This window comes from Melanotaenia boesemani, chromosome 4, assembly GCF_017639745.1.
Source record: "Melanotaenia boesemani isolate fMelBoe1 chromosome 4, fMelBoe1.pri, whole genome shotgun sequence".
In the NCBI taxonomy this organism is placed as follows: domain Eukaryota; kingdom Metazoa; phylum Chordata; class Actinopteri; order Atheriniformes; family Melanotaeniidae; genus Melanotaenia; species Melanotaenia boesemani.
The window spans coordinates 3,433,796-3,443,921 of record NC_055685.1 but is presented as its reverse complement, the minus strand read 5'-3'; positions in this window follow the sequence as shown (position 1 = coordinate 3,443,921).

Here is a 10,126-nt window from a genome sequence, read left to right as displayed (position 1 = left end):
ATTAAATTATGACACAGGTGTTTATATGCTAGTTTACCATTTCAGAGGAGGATGTCTCCCATCTAAATTTGCATGTTATCATTTCTCTTTTCTGTTTTTTTTTCATTTCTGTGGGCCAAACCAATTAGGCTTAAGCCCTAAAGTTCCTGTCATTTCAGACTTTCAGACATACATTGACTTGATTGTAATTTGACCATTTAAACATCAGCCTTCATCAACATCACTAGACCTCAACTTCTGTGTTTGCATATTGATCTAAACAACTGGATTTTGCTCACAGACATTGAGAAAGCAAGTATGATTGCAGTTATATTGTGACTAATGTATGTTATGTGGACCTATGCTGTTCCCACAGATTTTTCAGATTGCTGCTGTTGCTACATCCACATAGAAACTCTCCTAGCCAAGCCAAGCTAACTTTATTTATAAAACCTTTTAAAAACAGTGGGTACTGAGCAAAGTGCCGAACAGTAAGAATATATGAAACATGTGAAAAACATCAAATAAATTGAAGAAAGTATTAATAAGACCAATACTGAAATAATAAATACAATATGAATTTATACACACACAAACGCACACATATATATATACATATATATATATATATATATATATATATATATATATATAAAGATAATAATAATAATAAATTAACTGTCATGCTGGGTCAAAGGTCAAGGAGATAAAATGGGTTTTAAGTAGAGACTTAAAAATACAAAATATATGCTAAATATACAAATTCTGCCTCCGCGACCTCAGTTAGGTAAAGCCTGTAATCTCCCACATGAGCTGCTTCAGGTACGTTTTTATTATGAACAGATGCTTCATGATTTTTAACCCCCAATTTCCATCGGGTGCGTGTGACCTCCGCAGCTATTCACGGCCATTTTAGTCAGTGGTTTGGTTCCCACTGGGCATGCCAGGTTCATGTCAGAAGCATCCCAGAAGCTCCTTGTTGTGGCTCTCTGCTAAACATACAAGCCAAGTCTATTTTTGACGGAAGACGTGTCCAGAACGTGTCAAACTCAGCAGTTCAGATAGGGTTAGGCAGGAAATCAATCTGGTAATTTTCAAAATAAAAGCCCATGTGCAGATTTGCGCTTGCTGAACCATGTAAACATTACGCCATTAATCGTGGAAGTGGAGAATTACAAAATTCTCCAATTCTCCTTTGATTTTGTGATCTTGCGGATCCAGCTAGGCAGACTGTACTCATAGGCTCTCTGCACCTGATAAGCTGGTACGGATTGACGGGCCATGGGGTCTTTCAAACATGATTTTCTCATAAACTTTGAATAGACCCCCACCCTCGCCTCTCCTCACCTACTAGTAGTGTTACATTGAAGATTTGCAGGTTGGCCACCTAGTGGTGGAAAGTAGTAACCTGTTTAAGCTCTCTTTCTGGAGATTTGGCCTGTTTACGTGTTGAAATTTTGCGACTTAGGCACTTAAAGGGTTAAACTAATTTACAGTCTGTTCATGGTTGTCTTTCTAAGGATGGATTAACACACCCGCTTTGGAGGTTAATCAGCACTAATGTAAACCAGCCGTAGATGTGATGGACGACAGAGCAAAACAATAAAAAAAAAAAATACAGTAAACGGTGAAATAGCTTTATGTTGTTGGAGAAAGAGAATCAGGTAGAAATCAAAACACAGTACTCAGGCTGGATGGACATGATTATAACTGTAACTGTCACAGAGAGATAGACAGAGGTGGTCCTCTGAGGATGAACCTGAGAACAACTTGTAGCTGCAGAGCTTGTTCTGTCCAGATTCCCAGAGAAAAGAGGACATGGATGAATGTCATGAATGTGAATGTGTCTGGAGCTAAGAGAGGTGAGGAGGAGACAGGTTGCAGGGCAAAACTGCAGAGGGAGATATGCTCTTTTACTCCAATGAGTGTATGGCCATGCAAATCAAAGAGCTTTCCTTCCTCATGTCTGATTTTCATCTGCAGAGACCTGGGGGCTGTACCACAAAGCGTGATTAACATATCCCAGATATCTCTCTGTTACCTAGGTTGATCTACCAGACATTCAGGACCTGGATAAGCGGTACTACAAAGCTGGTTACCTGGTTAACTCAGTAATTCAACTCAGTTTTCCCATCTAGATCAGTGCGTGCTCACATAAAAGGGGCGGAGTTTGCAAAACATCTGACCAATCGCAGACATGGAGAAACCCTGCAGAGCACCTACTTCACCATGGAGGAGCAGATGATTATTCTTGAGGAAATATGAAGAATGCATAGGCATCATCAAGGCCATAAGCAACACTGTTGCCGCAGCAACAGCCAGGATGCAATGGTGGCAGATGTCGACTTTTTTAATGCGTAAATGTATGAAATTATTCAATATTAATTAATTGGACAATATAAACGGACATCACTCTGGTCAGTGTTTCCTCACTTTTCTTTTTATTTAAAACCTCCACCAAGGCATACGTACGTTTGTCTGAATGTCTGTCTGTTAGCAACATAAATCAAAAGGTATGGATGGATTTTGGTTAAATTTTCAGGAAACAGAAATGGATTAAAGAAGCAAGTGATTAGATTTTGGGGGTGATCCGGATCACCGCGTGGATCCAAGATTATTTTAAAGGATTTTTTACTATGGCGAGAAGTGATAATTATGTCATTAGAGCTTCTAACTCAAAAAAATGCCCACAATCATTGGTTTTGGTTCTCAGTGCTTCTGGTTTCCAGTGAGTTCTTTAGAGGCTCAGCACCCCATATTAGTGCGTTTGTGTTGGAACATTAATTCCTCACCATGACCGCACGAGTAGTTGTGGTTCAATAAATTCACAGTTGTACAGTTCTACCATGTGTGAGCATTATTATCAACCTCACTATTTCAGATGCAACCCTAGTGGAGCTAAACGGACTTGGGAACAAGTCAAGAACAAGTACAAAAACATTCTTCAAAGCGATCAGTGACAAGGCTTTATTTCTACATCAAAAAGAATCATCTTTTCCCAAAAACTCTTTCTCTAAGCCTCCTCTCACCATTCGCTCACCAACATCGATGGGATCTTCTAAAATGGGCGGAACATTTTCCAAGAGAACTGTTTGGTCAGGAGGTGGTGCTTTTATACTCGTTGATCTCTTATCCAGAACATAACCTGCTCCAGAGCAGGTTAGTTGCTTAACATGGTGATTTACCCCGGTAACAAGTAAACCAGCTTCGACGTACAGAGAACCCTGGGTCAACCCCTAAGTTACCTCAAAGAGAAAGTCCAGCTTTGTCGTACAGGCCTCTGGTCTTACTATTGGATCATCCCTGGCTGGAAGATTGCATCTTCCTAAAGCTTGGATATACACTCATTGGTAATTTATTACACCTTCTAGTACCGGGTTGGATCTCCTTTTTCCTCCAGAACTGCCTTTGGTCTTGGTATCATCCATGCAACAAGGTGTTGGAAACATTCCTCACTGTTTTTGTTCAATATTGACTTGATAAGCAGCACACAGTTGCTGGACATCCATGATGAGAATCTCCATGGACATTGTCAGCAACAATACTCAGGTAGACTGTGGTGCAGGGGTCCTCAATCCTGGTCCTCAAAGGCTGGTGTCCTGCAAGTTTTAGAAGTTTCCCTGCTGCAACACACTTGGTTCAGACTCAGACTTGTGCAAAGCTTGATGTCAAGCTGTGGTCATAGAGAGATGGACAACAGCCCCCGAGGACCAGAATTGAAGATCTATTCTTTGGTGGTCAAACCATGCAACACTGGTACTAATGGGTCCAAATTGGGCCAAGAAAATATCTGCCAAACCAGCAACACAACACCAGCAGCCTGAAGCGTTGATCCAAGGCAGGATGGATCCATGGTTTTGTGATGTTTCCACCAAATTCTGAGCCTAGCATCTGAATGTGGAGCTGAAATGGAGACTCATCAGACCAGGCAATGTGTTTTCATCTTCTATTGTCTAGTTATGATGAGCCCGAACAAAGTGAAGTTTTTGCGCAAACATTCCTGATGTGACATGAGACAATTAAAACTTCTTCCTAACAGTCCAGAGTCTCTGTGAGGAAAACTGCATGTACAGAGTTGAACAAAGAAACTGAGGTGATGTGAACAGCTGCAGAACAGCATGGTGACTGGGACATCTCATTTAAAGTAAGATAATAAAGGGTCATTTTTTCTCCAGGTAGTCATATAGACAATCTAATCAGCTGACAAGGAAGTTCCCAGTTTTAACAATTTCTTCATCTGTTCCATTTGTATGAGGGATGTTTGATGGGCTACACCTCTTGCTGCAGCATAGAGGAGGAGGACTAGTAATTTCTGGATTCTTGGGACACGTGGAGTAGGTATAGTGGATAAAACTCAGTATTATAGTTGAAACACAGTTCTTTCCCCATCTTGTGCTTACTCAGAATCCAGTGTCTTTCAAAGAAAACCAGATTTGTCATGTACACCTGCGTGTCAGCTGCCTGTGCGTGCTAGTACAACTGTAAGTCTTTATTCAAATTACCTGTGGGGAAGGGATGTTCTCTGCACATATGGATACGTAGCTAAGGGAGGGATAAGCCCCTCTCAGGCAAGCACTGCTTACCATTAATCTGCTGCTAACTGAACAAGTCAGCATCATGTCTGAATGAATGTGACCAATGAAAACATTCATGAAAAAGCTTAAGATTTTTAAAATTATCTTTGATATGAGCATGTAACTGTTAAAAAATCTTTAAACTTTGGATAGTGCAACGTATAACATACCACCGAGAAGATGACACTGATGTGCTGCTCTGAGTGAGCTGGTGGTAAATGCCGCAAAGCAACCATCTCCAGCACCTCCAGAGGACAACAGCATGGAAAAAGGCCTGAAATCTGGTGTGACACAAGAACAACAAACACACAAAAACCTGTAAATACATGCAAGTCACAAACACATCCACTTATACAACAACACACGGACACACATATGTAAGAGTACTAGCTGCGCATGTAGTTAGAGAGATACTGCAGCTAATGCAGCCTCTTCATATGAGAAGCTCCTTTTAACCATCTCATCCTCAAACTTGCAGATTCAAGCACACACACAAAAAACCTCTTTATTATCCTTCTACTGCAGTTCAGTCCAACGAGGTCGAGCATTCATCTCTCAGGTAAGAAGTGGTGTCTGGAATTGTTCATGTTTACATGAAGTCACATCTGTCTCACTGGGTCTGTGGAACATGAAATAATGATCACCCTAGCTCTTTGTAGACCAAATTATGTGGTGCATGTGTTCTTCATCGCTGGAAAATTCTTTATGTTTGCATTGTTTTGGGCTGTCTCAATTGTCAATATCATGAATTTGATTGAGGTAACTTCAGCATTCCTCATGAAGCCATGAAAAAAGGGAAAGCAAGCCAAAGATTAAATGAAAAGACACATAGAAAAGTTTATTGTGAACTTTCAGTTGGGATCAAAATAAGCTGAGTTGGATCACATCAGAATCTAGTTCACTGTTTCTTTGTTCAGACAAAGTTTAGCTGGTAGATATTTGTTTTTACCTTGACATGTTTCAGCTGGTGTCTACAGTCTTCTTTAAAAGCAACCTCTCACAACTGTTATTCCTAGGCGTGGCAAACCTGACAGACCTGATAGATCAGCCGGGATGAGGGAGCTTTCATGCTCTCACACACCTGGGACTCTCTTCTCCAGAGACAATCAGTTGCCGGTGGGCCTCTGGTCAAGACTACATACGCAGGTTGAAACATGTCAGGGTAAAAACAAACGTCTACCACCTAAACTTTGTCTGACATAAGAAACATTAAAATATATTTAAAGAAAGAAAACAAAATTAACCTGTCTGAGCCATGTCAAAGTCTGCAGTGATCACTTGTTTAAAGGTTAGGAAATCATTTTACTTCAGTTGGTTAGCATCCTCCTCCGTTAGCCTCTTACATGCTGTGGTTAAATTACAGCTCACTGGGTGATAAAAGCCATTGTTGCTTTTGTGGTTTACTTGCCAAAATTGCTGTTGCTAAGCAACAACATGTGCATTGGGCAAATTTTGGTATGAGTTTGGCATCAAATACCTTAAAAAAGCTGAGCTATATGTGCTGTCATAGATCCTTATATGTTGTCCAGGAAATACTTAATCTTTGAATTGGAGAAATATCCACCGCTTTTACACGTCAAAGCAGATGAAAACATAGAAGATCTTGGAATTCTAGATTTTCTTGGTGTGTAGATGGTAAAAGCTGTTAGGATTAAGACCTTTCATGGCAAATGCTGCATTATTTCTGCTCTTGGAATTTTGACTTTTAGTGTTTTCAAAGCGTTGTCATTACACTTGTTTGGTGTAAACAAACCACAACTTGCTGTTTAGCTCAATAATGGCTTAAGGCTCTTCGCAGGAACCCGGGCTATGTTGCTTCATCGGGAAGATTGCTAGCATGTCCTAGCAAAACATTTGCTCAAGTTAGACTTAGCTCAAGCTAAATTAGCTATCTTGACAAGTAAACCAAGAAAGTAGCTACAGCTTTAATAACCCAGTGAACTTTCATTTAGCCCCAATATAAGAAGCTAATGGAGAATGACATTTTCAATGATCACCTTTAACCAGGTGACTCTCCTTTACTCCAGCTCCTTCTGATCCTAACAAAAGGTTCACATGACAACTTTCTCTACATCTTTTCATAAAATTCTTCAATTATTTTTTTGATTTTATGACATCAGAAGGAACCCTGAAATAGCCCTGATCAGTTTCATGATTTGTGTGATTAAAACAGCTGATTATTCGAGTGGTGCAAAGGTTTCAGAAACTCCTTAGAAAATATGGTTTATATAAATAGTTTGATTAGCTAATGTAATCTGCACAGCGGGCAGGTAAGACTAAATAACACTGAACATGTCTGTATAGACGCCTGTGTGATTTCACAGGCACTGAGGAAAACTGCTGACAGTACTTTCAGAGGAAGTATTCTGGTCTTGCAACATCAGCCTGAGCATGTTCTGCTGTTTGTTTGCCAACAGTAAAATGTGGCTGAAGCAGCAGTGACTCACCGCAGAGACTCCCTCTCAACTCAAAGGCCCAAACTGTCACATATATGTGCTGACACTTGCAGATCACTGCAGATCCAGTTTGCTCACAGTGGTTTGTAAATGGTGAGATCATTGTGGGTGGAGAGCCTTCAGGCGTCTTCAAAGAAAACTTTCTTTTGAAATCAGATAAACGTATGTTGTGTCAGCTGGAAGCTAAACATCAAAGCACTTGTGTAAGATTTGACATTTAAAAAATATTTGCAGACACTTTATTTGTGTTTTTTTGGGTGAAAGATAAGGACATCTTTTCATAATCATATTTTCACTCCTTGAAATTCTATAATTCACCAACATGTTCATGTTTTTCTATATTAATCTTAAACTGTTTTTTTTTTTTTTAATATAAAATTTTATACATATCTGAGTCCATCTGAGTGGTTTACAAAGAATTTACAACAAAATGATGATGTCTGCTGGGAAATACCGCCGCTGTCACCCTGCTCGCAATTATCAGTAAAAGTTTTGCCTTTAACAAAGATGTTATTTCTAGTTGATCTGAGCCAATGTGAATATGATGGGATGTAAATTTCCGACACTCTTCTTTAGTGAATTCAGTTCCCATCTACATGTGTTCTTTTAGTAAAGAACTCCATCAGCAGTTAGCTGACTTGACTGCAACGTGTTCTGGAATGAATTAAACGAATAAAACATAATTGCATGTATCATTTGTCCACATGAGGACACTATCTTAATATCTTACTGTTTATTTTAGAAGTTCAAAATGTTTTCTAAATTATCAAAAGTTATTTGAAAAACATTATTGTAACTTTTTTTATCGCATTTTCATTAAGTAAATAGCATAAAACGACGCAAACACTGATTTTGTTCAAACATGTCAAAACTCACATGTCCACCATTTTTATTGACAATGTTAGCATGCTATCATGAGCTATTTAGCTGATTAATGGTCGAATATGGATATTGTAAAATAAGATGTTTACACAATGATGCTGAGGGGATGTAAGATTTTATTGTTTTACTGCGTCTGTGCTGTAACAGGAACTAAAGAAAGTCATTCATTTTCTGAACTGGAATATTTTTATCATATCAAAACGTTATTATAGGAGTTTTATTTGGTTTATTTTCCCTCGTTTTATCGACATTTGTTGTCAGTGAGTTATTTATTTCATGCTTCTAATTTTATTTTCGCTGTTGTCTCTGAATGCATGTGAAAATACAATGAACCTTTGTTTGGGTTCTTTCATGTTATTTCATCTAATTTTATCTGAGCTCATGTGGAAAAGCTTTTAGATGATGAAAGCCTCTGTTGTCTTTCTTCTCTGTCTTTCCTGTTTACACGGCTGAAAGCTGACAAACCCAAGAGAGAGAGACTATGATGATAATCTAACCTCAGTGACTGTTTTTGGTCTTTGAAGCACACTCTGTTACCCCCCCCCCCCCCCCCCCCCCACACACACACACACACACACAGTTTCATTTCTGATTTCAACAAACGGCAACGCGTTGGTGAGTAAAATGGGGGGAGGGGGACAGGATGGAGTTGTGTTTCCTTCTTCCCGTTTTGAATGATGATGTCAGTGTTGTTGTTTCACTCTGGACCTCAGAAGCACAAAAGTGCACAAAATCCTGGCCTCATAGAAATGTGTCAACCACCACAACTCTCAAACACAGCAGCATGTAGTAGAGACATGTAAGCTGTTTAGATTACGTAACAGCACCATTACAAGGTTCTCCTCCATTGACATAGTTACCATGGTGACAAGTCCCCGTCAAACAAATGGCAATAATACCTCTGCTTCATAATGGGTCTGAGTTTTTAAGCTTAAATTAAATCTGGAATTTATTTTACAGACAAAGGTCCAAAGAAGTGATTTTTGCTTACTGACCAACCTACAAGAAAAAACAAATAAAGCCTGGTACACACATAGCGATTTTGGGCTGTTTTTGTCCTTATTTTGCCTCTTCCCGACCTCGGATCGCAAACACCCGATCATCGTGAGATTTCCTCCAAAACGGGTCGTAGCTGACAATTGGAAATATTGAACATGTTAAATATTTCAGAGCCGATTTCTGAGGAACGCCGACGACTCGTGCATTGTGACTGCGTGGGTGGTGAAGTGGTACGGAATGTAACCAATCAGAGCGCGAGCTGGCTGGGGAACAAGAAAGTAAATAAAGTCCGTGTTCACGCCGTCTCCAGTCTGTTTTTTTTTTCTTTTCAGTTCTATATTTCTCGGTTAACAATAGTTCCAAGACCACCATCATTCCCTCGTCCTATAAATCCCCTTCCCTGCTGCGTGTTATGTTTTCCGGTTGTTGCTATGTTTCTTTTTCTTCTTCTTCTTCGTTTTTTGTCGGTTGTTGCTATGTTTCTTCTTCTACGTTTCAACGTTTGTCCGGCTCGGAGGACTAGATTGTAGATGAGTTGTGGGACAGCATCGTTATGTGTGTATTGTTCTGTAATTAGATTATTGGAGCACACCACACACAGTACGATCAAAACTGATTTTCTGATAAGATTAAAAAAAATTGTTATGTGTGTACCAGGCTTAAATAAATCTGCAGTTATATGCCAGACTCAGCATATATAAAGTCAAAGTAAAACAGACAGGTTTATATAATATGTTGTAATAACGTTTTGACGATTCTCCCGTCAGTAGATAGTAGTAGTAGTCTGGGGAAACCCCAGTGTGTAAAGGCCAAGGACAGAAATGATATTTGTGACCTTTGAATCCTGTGTGGAAACAATCAGCTCATCCTGAACACAAATAAAACACAACAGAAGATGGCGTAACCAAGAGCAAGCCAAGCATCAATTCCACCACAGGAACAGAATAACTTTAAAAACTGTTATTAACTTTTATGCTGCAAACATTTCTTTACACGTTTGCATAGATCAATTATTATTTTGTTAATTTCATCTGAACCAGGTGGTGACATAACTATTTCTACAGAATCTCCTGGAGCCCGTCCTGATGGCCAGTCTGTATAATCTGTGAACAGAGAGCACTGCCACCCTCCATAATCCTTTAGATGTTTTCAAGCTTGACTAATCCATGCATTTATGTGATATAAACAAACATTCTGATATTTAAAACATGTAGATATGACTGTCTAATATGTGCC